Here is a 15298-nt window from a genome sequence, read left to right on the forward strand (position 1 = left end):
GTCACTTGGTCTCTGCCTTTAGCATCTTTGAGTAGTTCCTGGGGGGTTGAGAGTTGGGGGACCTAGGCAGAGGTGCATTTTGCTTCTCCCAGTGAGGCATACTTAGGGGATAATGGCACTCCTGGGACCCATGTGATGTCTTCTCTGGAAAGAGGGTTGGAGGCATGGACTCATTCCTGGCTCTGCAGGCATGTGGCTTACCAACGTAGTGGACAGTTCTCCAGAGCCTCAGTTTCCTCACGTGTACTCCCTGGGCAGCTGAGTGGGTCAAATGAGGTTGTGGAGCCAGAGGACTTGTTGCCAGTAAATGCTGTGTGCATGGTGAAGGGCGGTCACTGGCGTGGGGGGAGCTCAGATTCTTCAGCTGCCCTGGGCACAGTGGGGCTCTCGGGCCCTGGAGACCCGGAAACCCCCTCATGGTGTGATCTTCTGCTAGAGCAAATCTGAGCCAGCTGCTCTAACTTTGGTGCTGCCAAACTTTCAATAGCCTGGGACCCCTGCCAGTCAGGATGCTCCCCCTGGGTCTGATTTGCAGTGCAAATTGACTCTTAGCTGTTCCAAATTCTCTTGACTCTCAAGTTTCTATCATTCAGGCCCCTGTTCTGCAAGTGTCCCCCCAGTTTCCATTGTCTCCCTGTCTAATTGAGAATGGTCAGGGAGGGAGGTTGGGAATCACACAGTGTACCTGTTGTGTGCAGGGGAGACTGAGTGAGCCCGGGAAGTGAAGGGATTTGTCCATGATTACACTGCCCTTTATCCACCCTTTCTCTCTGCTGTGGTTTTTCTGGACTGATACTCTTAGTCTGCAGCTCTCCACTTAATTGTTTTTCCTTGGTCCCCTGGACTCTCCTGACCTTGTTGTCCCCGGCCATCTGGGCGCTGATGGTTGCCTTCAACCTTATTCTGCCTTTACTTCCATTAGTTGGCTAATTCCCACAATGCACGTGGCCTCCAACCCAGTCTAAGGCTGTGGGTTGTGGTTTCGTGATTTTGCCCCTCTAGCTGGAAGGCCCCCTTCCATGTGTGAGATCTGACTCCAAGGATGGGCAAGGAGCTCTCAGAAGAGGGGCCAGCGAGCCCCAGCTGCACCTCACCCTCAGCCCGCTCCCCTCCCCTCCCCAACCTCCCAACCCTCCCAACCCTCCAGAGCCCCCAGGCTGTTTCTGAGGTTTGGAACCAGTTGAGTTTTCCCCTGACCCTTTATTTTCTTCTCCCACTTCTCTTTACTTGAAGCCATGTGTAAGTGCAAAGCCATTTGGGGTGTTGTGTTTATTTTTTCCTTGTTCCATGGGAAATTACTCAGAATGTATAAGTATGTATTTTCCTTAGAAAAGAGATACCTTTACATTTTGGCTTTGCGGTTCCTAAGGCAAGTAGGCCTGCGGAAACTGAGGCTGCCCAGAGAGTCCCCATCCAGGATTCCTCTTGGCTGTGTCCTCTCGGACCAGCCACCCCTCCAGCCCACTTTGGGCCTCTCAGCTTCTCAAGCTCCAGAAGATTTTAGCCTGGGTAGGCCAAGCAGTCCTCTGCTGGAGTCCCCCATTCCTCATCTCCAGTTCTTCCTTCTCCCTGATTAGGGTAGAAGCTGAGGCCAATTGCAGCTTGAGAACCCTCTCCTTGGCCAGGGCAGGAGGGTTGGTCTTCTAGAAAGACTTGAAGGTCTAAGTCTGACCTTGGCTCTGCTTTCAGCTCTGCTTGTGGTTCTGGGTGTGTTAGCAGTGTTGTGCAGGAGACCATCTGAAGGTTAAGGAGGCTCATAGGCACGAGTGGTTAGGACAGCATCTGGCAAGAGAAGAGCATCACAGAATGTTTTCTTATGATCCTGAGCATGTTCCTTGCCCCTGACATGTGCTCATTGGAGCCCTTCCTCTTAAGAGACAGAGGAAGAGAGAGGCAAGAGGGGGCCTGATGTGGCTTCTTCTCCCCACCCTCCCTGGGGTCAAAGGATTCTGGGGCTCCCTTTCTTAACTTGGCCCTTTCACCTGGTGCTCCACTCCCTCTTTCTATTTGTGCATGTGTTCCTGGAAGCATTATTCACAAGAACCAGAAGGAGGAAGCAAACCAAATATCTGCTAACAAACAAACGTGATCTTTCCATATAAATGGAACATTATTCAGCCTTGAAAGGTGTGGAGATTTTGACATATTTTTACAACAAAGATGAACCTTGGAGTAATTTTGTGAAATGAAAGAAACCAGACACAGAAGGACAAATCCTGCCAGTTTCCATGCATACCAAGTGTCTGTAGTACTCAGATCTAGAGATAGAATCCGGAGCAGTGGGTATTGGGGGCTTGGAGGGGGCTGTAGGAGCTTGTGGTTTCAAGGGTAGAGAGTTTCAGTTGGGGATGATGACAGTTCTGAAGATGAGGATGGTGACAATGTTTACACAATGAGGGAATGGACTTAGGCCACCAAATTTTGTACTTAAAATGGGAATAATGGAAAACTTCACGTTCTATATATTATATATATTTAGCCATAAATATATATTGACTTATGTGTTTGTGTATGTGTATATATATAATATATTTTTAACCATAATATAAAAGCAGAAATAAATAAAACTATGTCAACAACAACAATAAAGACAACAATTTGCATTTCGAGTTATGCTGAGGAGGTACTGAGGAGGTACTCTTATGGCAGCATTCACTCCTGTGGGGACACAAAAGTGATTCATTTTCCTGGAGGAAAATGAATAGATAGGAATAGATATATATAAATAATAGTAGAATTCTGGAAAGTTTGCCCTGAGCAGGATGATGGTGTTGGAGCTGGGCTTTGAAAGATGAGTAGGAGTTTTCAGTTCAGGCCAATGGGACAGAACAAGCAAGGACCTGCAGAGTATGACCTTAAGAGACATCAGTTCTCCCAGCATGGCTGGACTGTGGGAGGCTGGGCAAGGCACAGGGAGGATTCAGGAAAAGGAAATTGGGGTGTGTTGGGAGGCCTTGGGGCCCATGCTGAGGGCCAGGCCACGCTGGAGATCTGTGGCTGTACTGTGTACCTCCCTTCTCTCTCAGATCCAAGGACCCTGCCATTCTGGTCCTAAAGAAATACATTTTATTATTTTTTTAATGGGACAATTCTGGGTGCCAGGCAAGCTTATGGAATGACATATCCGGGACAGCCAAGTGCTCAGTGTCCCTCATGTGATGTCTGCTTCCTGCTTGAACGTCATCTCTGAGGGTCCTGAGCTTGCAATTCTGCTCCTCCCCGGGTTCCTTAGCACAGCTGCCTCTGCGTTCTCAGAGCTCCTTAGGGTCTTCCTCCTCCAGGATGCCCTCCTGGGCTGAACCAACAGCAGGCAACTGAGTCCATCTAACTCCCATCACGTTTAGCTCTTGTCCTTATAGGGCAGGAGAGCAGGGTAACGAGGGCTCTACACTTGGAGCTAGACCACCCAGGTGGGCCCAAATCCCAGCTCTACTACTTAGCAGCTCTGTGAATCTGGATGTTGTGACTGAACTCCTTATGCCTCAGTGTTCTCATACGTAAAATGGGGAGAATGTATCTGTTAGTCGTTCTGATGACAGTCCCTGCCTGCAGTTGTGCTTCTGTCATTATTTCCTGGGCACTGGATGGGTTGTGTGTGGAATGGACCCGAGTAAGTAAGTAAGTAAGGGAGAACTCACTGTATGAAGCATCTCTGAACTTCCCTGGGTGCAGGCTCGGGGTGGGGAGCCTTAGTTCGAATCAGAGTGTGGCTGGAGGAGTTGCTGCTGGCCTCTGCTTGGCTTCTGGAACCAGTGAACTCCTGAGTGGCCATTCATTGTTTTCAACTCTTGAGGGAAGCTTTTCCCTGTGCAGCCTTCTTGGGTTATCTCTAAGTTCAGGGAGCAGCCCATATGTCCCCAAGAAGCATTGTCTCTGCCACTTGCCAGAGCAGGGCTGGCTGCTGTCGAGGCATGTGTGGTCCTCCTGGGTCCCCTGCATTCTGCTTGCTCTTAAGACATTGCATTCATGGTATTAATCAGGTACCACTGAATTGTGGAGTTGCAGGCTGGGGCTCCATCTGGGTGAAGCTGCAGGCTGGACCATGCACGGTCCTGGGCCTTCCTCTGGGGCCAGCTGTGCGGAAGCTCCGATGCCCTTCTCGTTCCTAATTCCACCCTCTGTTTTCACTTGCTCTGCGTCCTGATGAATTCCCTTCCCAGGCTAAAAGTTTCCATCTCTGGGCTTGGCCCCAAAATGAAATTCTTTGGAAACTTTCAGCTGAGTTCACTTAGTTATTGTTGAGGGGGAGAAGATGGGTGGGGGAAGAGACGGTCTGGGTCCTGCTTTTTTGTGATAACTTCAGATGCAAGCTTGGTGAGACCTGGGCTGCTTACTTGGGGTGAGGAAGGCAAGGGGTGTCACAGAAGCAAAGGAGGGCTTGGGGAGTCGGGACCTCCTTGGACCCTAGTCCTAGTTAGGATGAGTCCTGTGGCCAAGTTGTTTTATCTCTCGGGAAACTATTTGCTAAGTTCTGAGGTTGGATCCTCTAAATAAATTATTTCTCAGATGTTTGATACACAACCCTGGTGCTTGCTGATTGATGCCTTAATCTCAGGATATGGCTTTTTGTTTGAAACAAGCTCTGCTTCCCTCTGTGTGTGTGGGCAGCCACTGGAAGGTTCTAGCTTCTACAGATGCCTGTTCATCTCTGTCAGCCTCCAAATCATAATCAACCACGTGGCTGGACCCCAGGAGTCTCAGGCCTGGCCTGATGGAAATTAGGCTGTTGGCCCGGAAGGCATGAGCTTTGCTCAGCCCACCCTTCCTCTCCCGTCTGTGGTCTGACTTTGTTCTGCGTCAGGGAAGAGCTGGTCAGGAGAGGGTACAGAATTTAGAGCCTAGATCTGCACATGTTGTTTGGTTTGGGAAATAAAAACAAATTACTTTGTTGATTTTAGTCCAACAAAGTAAGTTTCTAGAAAGTCAGGTTATTGGTCTGGATTTAGCTGATTCTTTTTTCTTTTCTTTCTTTTTACTCTAATATAAAAAAGTTTAAAAAATATCCAGCAATTAGAAAAAAAAAAAGAGTTTGCAAAATAGTCCGTGAATTAGTTTCTTCTAAGAGTGTCTTCCTGGAGCTCTAAGGTGCAAGTTAGATGGGGTAGATGGCAGGACAGCAAGGGCAGAGGCCAATGCAGGATTTTAGATCACCAGAAAGTTCCATGTCTTTGACATAATTTCTGAGACGTACTTGTGAACTGCATAAAATGTGCAAGGAGAGGGGAAGATTTCTGACCTTTAAGCAAGAAGATCCCCTAGTATCTCTGGGGTTTCTTATCAGTCCTGCCTGGAGGTAGAGGAATGCATGGAATAACCTTGGAAGGGCACATCAATGCCAAGGGGAAGATGACCAACCCACTTGGCCTAGTGCAGGAGACCACAGACCCCCAGCAGCAGGAGTGGAGACCTCTGCAGCTTGGCTTTCCCTGGGTGGTGGCCATCTCTTGCTCCTCTTCCCTCTTCCTCTCCAGTCCTGGATGAGGAATCTGCTGTCCAGATTATTCCAGAGGCCCTTGCCTGGTGCTTTTTATGCCTCCTGGCTGCTGAGCAGATGGGTGCTTTGAGGCTCTGCCCAATTTCTGCTCTTACACCACATTCCCTGTGTTCGCTGTCTTATTTGGCCCTTAATGAACAAGTTTGGAGGGCAGATTCGAAGAGGTGAGGGACAGACCAGGAAGAGAGATGTTCTGGGATGGGAAGTGCCTATGGGGACCTTCCTTTTGGCTGCTCCTGAAACCTTCCATATTGATGGTCACTGTTAACTGAGCAGCTATTGCTGGTGCGGCCGCTTGCAGCCCTCTGAGGGTGTTATCCACATTCACCAGCTAGGGAGAGGGAGGTTCTTGCCCCAAATCACACCTTCAGTGGTATGTGGAATCCAGGGACTGGAATCCAGATTCCTCTGACCTCAAAGACTGTGCTCTTGCCCTGCAGACTAAACTAATCCTTGGTGTCTAGTAGATATGACCAGTCTTTAGTAATTACCCATAAGTATATAGGCCTACCGTGCACTGAACTGGTAGCACTTAGCAAGTGCTTTAACTGCATCCCTGAGTTTGCTCTGCTGTTGCTTCTCATACTTGGGTGCCCAATGCTGAGGATGCCCTCAGATCTGAGGTCCATCTCCCCATGGGGCTGTGGCCTTCAGGGCCTATGCTGCCAGAGCCACGGGTTGACTTCTGTAGGCCTGAGGCATTTTGCCTTAGTGGATCCTTCATAGAAAAATGATATTTTATGACTATGTTGTTATAAAGACAAATACAGTATTATTAATTTTTATTGTTCTTTTTCTTTTGATTTTGAAAGACTAAAATAGAAACAGTTTTGAGGTCGTGTGGGCCCTGGACACTGTGCCTTGTGGAGGACTGGCCCTGTCTGCAGTAAGTGATGGGCAGCTCTGAGCCTGGTTCTGAGAACCCCCTGAACAGCTTACCTGCTGTACCACTACCATTAGCGACAAACTCCACTCCTCAGCCTGTAGCTCCAAGGTTTGGGAAAACCAGACATACCCCTTCCACCTTTTCTAGCCTCTTTACCATCTCTCAAATCCTTCGAAGCCTTGTAGGGAATTGATTTGCCAAAGAAGTACCTTCTGGAGAGGCCCTTCTGAAGTTCCTTTGGTGCCCTCCTTCCACCCCTACCCACAAGCTCTGATCTCATCCTCTTCCCTTCCTCTTTTGGGAATGGCCCACTCCACAGTGCAGTGACCCTGGCTACTCACTTTGCCTCCCAGGAAAGCCTCTTTCTACTCTCAGAAGGAGGGTGGAGGGTGCTCTTGGGCTTGGCTCTCCAACTCCTCCTCCTTCCCCATGGGCTTTGTGGGTCCTGGGGCCCTGATGGGGAGGGATGCCTTGCCCTCCAAACACAGCTCTGACATTGTAGGGTCCAGGGTGCCTGTAGAAATGCTGATTCCTTTAATGTATGTCTAAGGACTTCAGAGTTACAAACTCTGAGTTACAAATGTGCACATTTTCTTTTTCTGCAGCAAAATAGCCTTTATAACAAGAGGAAGAACACCTTCTAGTTTAGCACTGCAGATTATTGCAGAGTTTTGATGCTGGAACATCTGGGGCTGGGAGAGCTGTCCCCGGGCCCTGGCCACCCTGCTGCTCCTCCAACCCCACCCCACTGGGAACCTGGAGCTCTTGTGTGTGTATGAGTGGGTGCCCTGGCTGCAGAAGCCCAGCCAGGCTGCCCCTGCAGTCTGGGTGTGCACATGCTCCAGGGATAGTTTTCTCCAATCTGGTGCAGGGAGGCTGGTACCTCTGGGCAGAGGTACGCCCAGGTCCCCGGGGTGTTCAGAAGGAAGCACTGAGCATTGGGCTGGAATATTCTTGTGGTTCAGGAACTCCTCAAGCTGCGGAGAGCCCAGAGTTCAGAGGAATCCCGAGTGGGGCCTTTGGAGAATGGCCCAGGGCAGGGGCTTCTGTTGTGTGACTTGGAGGGTGATCCTGTCCCCCACTTCCACAGGGATGCTTGCTGTCTGGCTACAGATTTAGATTTGCTGTCTCAGCTTATGCGGGGTTTGCTTATGTCTTAAAAGAAGTGAGCTATAGGAAATGTAGCAGTGGTAGCCTTGTAGCTCATGATCGACTCTCCTGTTGAAAAGGAATAGAACATGTTATTGAAACCATTTATGAGTAAATTCAAGTTACACAAGCACACTGGAGAAGAGGTAAATCCCTAAGTGCAGTAAGGTAGCTTTCTCCCTAATATTTGACAGCAGTTGGAAAATGTTGGTAATTTCATAACCAAAACCTCGTTGGGACATTTCTTGTGACATATCCACTTAAGTCAAACCTTACAAGGGTATGAATAACTCAACGGGTTTCGCACCAACTCTTTTAACTCTCTAAATGGAGAAAAATGCTGTGAGTGCTGAGTGGTGAAAGCTGTTGCTTTCTAATCCAGAGAGTGAAATTATTCAAATCAGAGAAACCCCTTTGTTGGTCCTTCCAACACTGCCACCCTCAGTTTAAAATTTAAGCCTTTCTGCATCTTCCTTCCAGATGGTTGCAGGGAGGACGGGAGCACACCACACGTCAGGCTCAGCTCCTTGCTTCCAGAGGAATTGCTTTCCAGTCTCCTGAACAATTAATCCAGTTGTAATTACTGTGTACCTGCCACATGCCAGACACCTGCTTGGCCCTGAAGTGTGTCGGTCAGTCAGACAAGTGTGGTCCTCACCTTCAGGATGTTTACACAGACTATTTTTTTTAAGGGTCTATTGAAAACCACTTTATTGCTTTAAATTTGAATATAATAAAACTTATTTTAGTAGCCATTTCCCATTAGTAATCCAGGTCTGTACGTTTCTCAGAATCTGCTTTCAAAAATGGGTCAATGTCCCTAGAATTAAATGCTTTAAATGGTCAAGGGGCTGAGACTACCTACAACTCACAGGCGTGGGAGCAGACTTGGCCACCAATTCTCCATGGCCCTTGGAAAGAAGTCCTTTCTGTTCTCTGAGAGGCAGTTTCCTAACATGCACAGCAGGAGAGCTGACCTAGATGATTCCTGATCTCCCCTCCCACCCTGACACTCCATGACAAATGTTTTAAAAATAGAAAACAAACAGTATTTTAAGCACAGACCCTGTGTGACTCCGTTGGGCTCACCTTGAAGTGTCCTGCACTAGTGGTAGTCTGGTCTCTTTGGTGGCTGTCTTTGACAGATCAAAGTCTCCTCTCATCTTTGAACTGCTTTGGAAACTGCAGGCAGGATGGGTCTCATCTGTTGATGGTCTCTGGGACTTTCCAGACCCTTCTGGCTGGAGAACCAAACCTGAGACTCTAGTTCTTACATCTGTTTCAGCACTGGGTGTCCTGGGGGCCAATCCATTCACTAAGGGAATATTTCCCGAGAGTTTGGCAGTGCCAGGCATGGTTCTAGTGTCAGCAGGGAAGATAACAGAGTCCCTTATTGCATGGAGTTTACATTCAAATGGAGAGGGGGGGAAACATACACATACACACACACACACACACACACACATTTTGATGTTGGTGAGTAGTGAGTGGTGTGAGGTCTAGTGAGACAGGTTAAGGGGAGGAGCATGAAGCAGAAATACCATTTAAGCTTGTGTGACCAGGGAGGCCTCTCCAAGGATGTTACCCTAATCACAGAACTGAAAGAAGCAGGGGCGTGGGCCAAGATGATATCTGGAGGAAGAAGGGATCATGTAGAGGGTAAAGCAAGAGCAAAGCCCCTGCGGTAGGAGGTGCTGGCTGGGATCCAGGAACAGCAAAGTGTCCAGTGCTGCTGGGAGGAGAAAATGGTGGGAAGAGGGCCAGGGGCCCAGAAGTGAGGTCAGGTGGGGGCACAATGAGCTTGGGTTTTAATTGCGATGGGAAGTCTTGGAGGATTTTAAAGAAGGAGGCAAGTATGATGTGACATGGGTTTTAAAAGGATCTTCTGGCTGTTGTGCCTAGAAGACACCAAAGGGAAGCAGAGATAGCAAAGCATGGGCCAGTTAGGCATGGTCCCTGCAGAGCATCAGAGATGCCGACGGCTTAGTCCAGGTGCAGGAAGTGAGAAGTGCTTGGATTTGGGATACATGGGTGTGGTACAGACCACGTATTGGTTACCTGAAATGGTCCCTGGCGCAGGGCAGATATTCAGAAGAGGAGAGACTGAGGGTGGAGAGCTGTGGGCAAGGGGAGGACATCATCTGGCCCTGTGCCCCCTGCCAGCCCTGCATCTCCTGCACTGGTTCCGCTTGCCCTGGCTGTGACCATCAGGTACACATCCTGCCGGGGTCCAACTTTGTGTTGTTCAACTGGGGGGCTTCTGTGCCTAAATCCATGATCCTTTCCTCCTTGGAGCAGTGCTCTTCTTTGGGGACCTGCCTCTCCCACCCTGTCCCCTTAATGTCTGCAAGCTCTTTCTCTCTCTTACAACCTCACACCTGCTCAACATGCTCCTCAGCCATAGCCGGTGGCCACTCCCCCAGGATGAGTGCTGGGCTCCAGCATCTTCCCCAGGATGTGTTCTGGGCTCCTCTGCTCCTGGCATGGTGGGCCTGGCCTGGCCTGATCCTCCTCCCCTCCCCTTCCCTCCAGGCTGCTCTCTGGAGAAGCTCCATGGGGCATGCCTCGCATTTTTCATGCCTTTGCAGGGGCTGCTTCAAGAGGAAAAGTGATGCAATACCCAGGCATTGTCGGGGGCATGGCCACCTTTGACCTACAAGAGTCAGGAGATAGAGACTCCACAGACAAAATCCTCCCCCTTCCTCTATATGATGGAATGTTCTCAGGCACAGAATTTACAAGTAGGATGTGTGAAGACGTCCTAAGTGAACAGGAACCTGGCTGTGCCCCTGAGAGGCTGTGGACAGCTTGACATTTGCTTCCCTGGGCCACATCCCTGTTCTCCATGTAGGCATTGCTTTCCTTTCCTGTCCCTCGCTCTCTTTGCCTTGAGATTGCACCTCCCAATAAGCCTTAGCACTTAGTGGGTGCCCATTTTCTTAGAAGCTTTCTTGACCACGTGTTTCCTGTAGGCTGTATCCACCAGGCCCTCGTCTTTTGGCCACAGAGGTGGGCATGTGTTCTAAGCCAGGCCAGTAGAAGCCCTTGCCTGGTGTCTTTTAAATTCAAACTGGAGGGAAAACAGATATTCCCTCTGTCATTGAACCTGAAGATGTGAGTCTGAGAGCTGCTGGGGGCCATTTCCTAAGGAATGTGGAGGAAACCTATCTGGTGGAAGGGACTGGCCCATGGAGATGAGCAACGGAGATGAGCAATGCAGGGGGTCCTGCATTCAGCTGCTCTCCACACCCAGCTGCACCCTGGCCTTCCCAGAGTTTCCTTCTGTGAGGCAATAAATTCCTCCTCTTTCCTGGCTGGTTTGAATTGGATTTCTGTCATTTGCTGTATGAGTCAGGGCCAGCCAGAAAACAGGAGTCACTCTGGGTATGTTACATGGAGAGTTGAGCACAGAGATAGGGGAGCTAAGAAACCAGACGGGAGTGAATGACACAGAAGCTTCTAATGCCCCTACCTAGGACAGGAGGGGCAAAGGAAGCAGTGGCATTACTGGCCCCAGGATGGGGCCACCTGGCAGAAGCTGAAACTGTGACCAGCCTGTGTGGTGGGAGCCAGAGGCACGGGGTAGAGGCTGTCATTGAGTTACTTCCTAAAGCGGAAAGGGGCAGAAATAGTTGTTGTTTCCCTCTTCCTGCAGACTCTCCCTTGCTGCCCATTGTGCAAAGCTACTCCAAGGCTGGCAGACAAGGGAGCCTGGGAAATGTAGTCTTCTGCAAGGCAGAGCAGGCAGCAAGGAGCTAGAGAGTGGGGAGCAAACAGCAAATGACTGACACACTGGCCATCTAAGAGTGTTCTTGCCACTGTGCCTGTTTTTGACTGTGAAGCCAGGGAGCCAAGCCTGTCAACTGGAACCCCTGTGTGCCCCTCAATCCCTGTGCTGTAGCTCGAAAGTTCTCCACAGTCCTGTTGATCGTTACCGAGAGTCCTGCTTCTTTCTAGCTATGCATTGATTTCCTAGTATGTCTTTTCACGCCTTTGTGCCCACATGGGAAATCCACAGGAAGCTGAGTTCATTAGCTAAGGATTCAGTTGGACCCCAGAGAGAACCAGGTTCAATTTCAGAATTTCCCCAGCCAATAACCTCCTTCCAGATGACTCTGAGAAGGTGCCCTCTGAATTCCAGCTTGGAGGTTGATTGGAGTTATGTGGCCAGGGCAGAGGTGCTAAGCCATGCTGGGTGAATTGGGATTTCTTTCAAGTATTCAAAGGAAATTCAAGTTCTCAGGCCAGCCTTGGGAGACTGAGGACAGGATTTCCCTGTTACCTAAAAGTTAACGCAACACTTTGAAACAAAGGAAAAGCATATTTTTGAATTTAAACTGAGTATGGGCTTAGTTTTGATGATGTGGCAAAGGAGGGGTGGGGATGGGGGTCATGTGAGGGATTTTTAGACTACAGAGTGACCGGAATGGCTTATTGGAGGCCATCCAGGCAGTGGGGTTTGAGGTCCAGTAGAGCTCAGCAAAGAAGTTCCTGGGAACCTAGTGGGGACAATTTGGGGTTTTGCAGATCTTCTGAACAGAGGCTGTTTCACATATGTTGGAGGGCAGGCGGCTCTCTATACATCTATATTTTAAAGTAAATAAAAGGTTCTCTGAACAAACCACACAGTATTGGACGGACTCACTCTCCCATTCCGAAGCCTCTGCTTTCTGGCTTTGCAGTAGCCTGTGGTGACTGCTCCAGGCTGGGAGTCCAGGTTGCTGGGTCAGCTTCTGGCTCCTGCTGCCGATTCACTGAAGCTCCAGCGGACAGGCCTCAGTTGTGCCTTTCTGAGGAACTGGCAGAGGACTGGGGCTATTTATTCTGTGAGAACAGAATAAATTTTCCTTGGGGTTATTTGTTGTGTTGTGTCGTCCCCTCTCTCCTTATTCACATGTTGCAGTCCTAACCCCCAGTACTGCAAAATCACGTTACAGTGGGGTCATTAGGGATGGGCCCTAATCCAGTATTACTGGTGTCCTTATTAAATGGGGAAATTTGGACACAGAGACACACATAGAAGGAAGACCATGCGAAGACTGTATTTATACGCCAAGGAGAGAGACTAGAACAGAGTCTTGCTTTATGGCTCTTGGAAGGAACCAGCTTGCCAACACCTTGAGTTTTAGACTTCTAGCCTCAAGAATTGTGAGACAATACATCTCCATTTTGGAGCCTCTCTGCATGTGGTACTTTGATATAGAAGTCTGAGAAGACGAGCACACTTGGTCTCCTGTCATTTTTCTCCCTGCAGAGGTGTCGGGAGAATCCCTGTTTCCCTTTTCCTCCCGCCCCTTCTTTTCCCACATCCATTCCTGCCTCATCTTAACAAGCTCACGTCAAAGCTCTGTGTTATCTTCATCTAGAACCTTTATCATCACTCTGGAAGCTCCCATTCCCCTTGGGTATAGAGGAAAATGTTCTTGGTGTCAAGATTCAGCGGAGTGGAGGGATGACAAGCTTCACAGGTGGGATGGAGGTGAGCCATTGTGAGATGCCACTCCTCAGTAGGGAGGGGTTGAGAGCACCAACGAGGAGGGAGTCCTTGCTACTCCTTCCTCAGAAATCTTGGAGGAAAATCGGCTTTGCAGGAAGGGCAGTTCTACTTGAAGACAGAGCTGACTCCTGAGATGATTCCCAGGGCTTTGAGGATGGGCTCCCAAATCTGGCTAATCTGATTACCTGGAGAGCTTTATGATTTTTCTACCCCCTTTCATGTTAATGTGCTCTGCAAAATACTCTAGTGAACACCCTTGTATTTATAGGCATTGCTTAAGCAAAATAGGACCAATAAAATTAGAAGCCCCTCAGTACTCCTCTCATTTCATCTTGGGAACTTTAATAATTATACATATTTCTTAGCCCGGTCACAGAATCTACTAAACCAGAATTTCCAAATGTTGGGCCAGGAAAATGTATTCCCCAAGTTCTTCAGGTGATTCTGAGCAGCCAGAGGGACCGGCGCAACTGTGGATAGGGCTAATGGGGCTGCTGGGATTACAGTGTCCCACCCTCTCCCTCAGGACTCAGATCTACCTACTGGGCTACCTGGCCAGTGGCCTGCCCTTTAGGGGAGTGTTGTGTTGCTGTGGGCCTACTGGTGCTGGCCTTGGAGATGAGGTGGGGCCGGAGGGAAATTGGGACTGAGGAAGAAGCTCAGGAGTCAGGGACTTTTGGTGAGCAGAAGTGAGTGGGCATTTGCACAGAAAGAAGCCAAAGCGGGGGAGGTCCGAGGCAGTGACCCACTGTGGGAACGGCATGGAGGACAGCCTTGCCCATACCGATTCTCAGACAAACTCCTGGTAACTAGACAGTAGCTAGCTCTTTACCTCTTTTCCCATCAGTTGGGTTCAGTCCTATGCTTCCTTCACTAGTTACCACCTTGAACCTTTCTACCTCTAGAAAATGCAGCTGATGCCATCTTTTTAATTTTATTTGATAACATGCTTATTAGAATCAAGTTCATTGATGTGCTTTGAAACCGCAAAGTGTCCAACACTACCAGTCTGGTCTTCAATGTCAAGATTGAATGTCACCTCTTATCACAACACACGGGACCCCACATCCTTCCCTGAAATCATCTTAGCATACTCTGCCACCTCTCCAGGGTCACAACAATTGGGACCTTTAAGTCATGATTATTTGCTTCTAGGCTGTTTGCCCCATAAGGACAGGATAAATGTTTTACTCAGGGCTGTATCTCCAATGTCTACACTGTGATTCACAAGTGTGTTTTGCATTAATGAATGAAGACTTTGGGCAGAGGTGGCATCGTTCAGTCCCCAGTACCCAGGCTGAAGAGTCTTACCTGGAATGGGTCTGGGCACAGGTCGAGACAGCACAAGAAGGTTCTCTGTGTGGCATCTGGACCTGTAGGAAGCTCTGATTCCGGTTTGTTTCTCCAGACAGCCTGGCTTCCCCCACTTCAGCCAACTCCTTGCCAGTTCCTCCTACATCCCAAGGCCTTTGTGACTTGCAGGCAGCAGGCTTGACTTGCGTGTTCATTTCAGGAGGCAAACATATAATTCAGGTCATGTCCGGTGCCATTTGGAAGGAAGCTCAGGTTTCCCTAAGTGGAAACAACATGCTCTGAAAGCAATTATGGGTCGGGAAGCATGTTCTGGAGTGAGACCCAGCATTTATAAACAAAGGTTACCCTTCCTGCCTGGTGACAGGAAAACGCAGCGAGGACAGATCAGCCCTATTTGACCTCAATAGTGTCCTAGGCAGGCTTGCATCATCCAGGGGGCAGCGGGCAGCGGGCAGGATTGGCACTGGGATATATGGCAGCATTCTATATGTTAGTTTGGACCTTGGTTTCCAATGGACTCCCCAGAGTTACTCCTTTTAATGCTAGGACCTCAGAAATAGAATATGATGGGACCCTGGTTAGAAGTGTTGAAACAGTGGACAATTATTTCCCTTTCCATTTCTGTATCATGGAGAAGTTGAGCTGCATGACCTGTAAATAGTTGTATGCTAGTTTGAACACCAACTCTTGGGAGGGTCAGGAAGCCTGATTTGTAGTGTCTGCTGATTTCCATGGCACAAGTACTTCCATTACAGCCACCAGTCTACAACATGATGTCACTGAACGCAGACTTGGGAAGAAGTATACATGCTCACCTGTTGACAGCTGGTCTGATCCCTGCTAGACTCTGCTAAACTTCTTTCACTGTTATCTTATTATTAATCCTTACCAATATTCCCCTGCCATGTTTCTGGGATAGCATCTCTTTTACATAAATAGACATTCATCTGTACTTATG

At 49.0% G+C, this 15298-nt stretch overlaps 1 long non-coding RNA gene across 2 annotated transcripts; it reads right to left on the minus strand.

Annotated features, from left to right (window-relative positions):
• Positions 1–1294: 1294 nt before the first annotated feature.
• LOC143406729 (uncharacterized) lies at positions 1295–15060 on the minus strand. Of its 2 annotated transcripts, XR_013092291.2 has the most exons (5): positions 14338–15060; positions 9588–12353; positions 8619–8888; positions 3639–7598; positions 1295–1782 (listed from the first exon to the last, which is right to left on the minus strand). It is a non-coding gene; the product is annotated as an uncharacterized LOC143406729 (long non-coding RNA). The 2 variants fall into 2 exon arrangements; XR_013092290.2 differs by having other exon boundaries at positions 8619–12353.
• Positions 15061–15298: the final 238 nt, after the last annotated feature.

This window comes from Callospermophilus lateralis, chromosome 9, assembly GCF_048772815.1.
Source record: "Callospermophilus lateralis isolate mCalLat2 chromosome 9, mCalLat2.hap1, whole genome shotgun sequence".
Lineage (NCBI taxonomy): Eukaryota > Metazoa > Chordata > Mammalia > Rodentia > Sciuridae > Callospermophilus > Callospermophilus lateralis.